A 1,228-nucleotide genomic window follows, 5' to 3' on the forward strand; every position below is an offset into this window, starting at 1 on the left:
GCTACTGATGCACACCCCTATGCCGTAGCCTCCTGCTGTGACTAATGGGCCACAGTTCAATGTTGGGTCGTTTAGCTGCTCGTGTTGGTGTATACCTGCAATCCCAACTTTTGGGAGGCTGAGGCAGGAGGAGTGTTAGGAGTTCAAGTCCATCTTGGGTTACAGAGTGAGCTTTTTTTTTTTTCCCCTCTTAACCGGGGATTGAACTCAGATCCTTGTGTTTGACAGTCAAGCGCTTATCCTACTGAGCCATCTCCCCGGCCCCACCGAGTGAGTTTAAGACTCGCCTGAACTACGTAGTGAGACCCTGTCTGAAAAACAAACAAAACAAATATTTTGGGTTTTCTGGAATTAGTATCACTTCAGAGCTGGTGTGTAGGAATTCCTTTTCTGCAATACACAGTATACATTTTTGGCAGTGTAGTAAGGCTCTTCCTCAAGAGAACCTGGCCTCCCTACATTCAGTAGGTTCTGAGTCTAAACCTACTCAGATCTGGGAATTGAGGGACTGCAACATTTGTGTGTGTGTGATTCAAGTTAGTTTTTTGTTTGCTTGACCTAGAACTCTTGTGCTTAGCCACATTTTAGCAGACTTCCCATGTATTTCTCTTACAGGAGCATTGATGAAGAAGCCAGGGCCGTAGGTCTCTGAGCATCAGACTGTTGTGGCTGCTGTGTGGTGTGGAAGGGCAATGGCTCTGCTCCTGAGTACAGAAAAGCGTAGAAACCTGTGGTTCTATTTAATATTAGTTACAGCTTCAGTGTGGCATCCAGGTCGTGTGACTCTTGCCAGCCATCACTGTCACCCCTTGTCAAGCCTAGCTTTTTTTTGTCTCCTGCCCTAGACCCCTTCTAAGCTGCCAGATTAGTCAAAGGAGGAAGTTATTAAACCATTAGAAAATCAGAAAACAGTGACATTTAAATGTTGTACAGGAGTGAGACATTAATCTTCCAACCCTATAGAAGTTTTTGTTTTGTTTTCATTCCAAATCCACTTTAGTTTTATTTATTTTTGGTACCATGAATTGAACTCAGGACATTGTGCTTGCCAGTCAAGCACTTGTGCCACTGAGCTATATCACCCTTCCTTTTGTTTTGTTTTAAGATCTAAGAATGGATTTTGAGCATACATACTAGAAACAGATTTTGATTTGTTTTTACAAGTAGTACTTTTTTAAAAAACAAAAATCAAACTTGATTGCTGTTCATTGTGGTTTTTTTTTTTTTT

At 41.9% G+C, this 1,228-nt stretch overlaps 1 protein-coding gene across 5 annotated transcripts in view; it reads left to right on the forward strand.

Annotated features, from left to right (window-relative positions):
* Positions 1–1,228, forward strand: part of Tlk2 (tousled like kinase 2) — a 170,502-nt gene that overhangs the window by 38,119 nt on the left and 131,155 nt on the right. The gene's annotated exons all lie outside the window — the stretch shown is intronic.

Source organism: Octodon degus, unplaced genomic scaffold, assembly GCF_000260255.1.
Source record: "Octodon degus isolate 3935 unplaced genomic scaffold, OctDeg1.0 scaffold00033, whole genome shotgun sequence".
Classification (NCBI taxonomy): Eukaryota; Metazoa; Chordata; class Mammalia; order Rodentia; family Octodontidae; genus Octodon; species Octodon degus.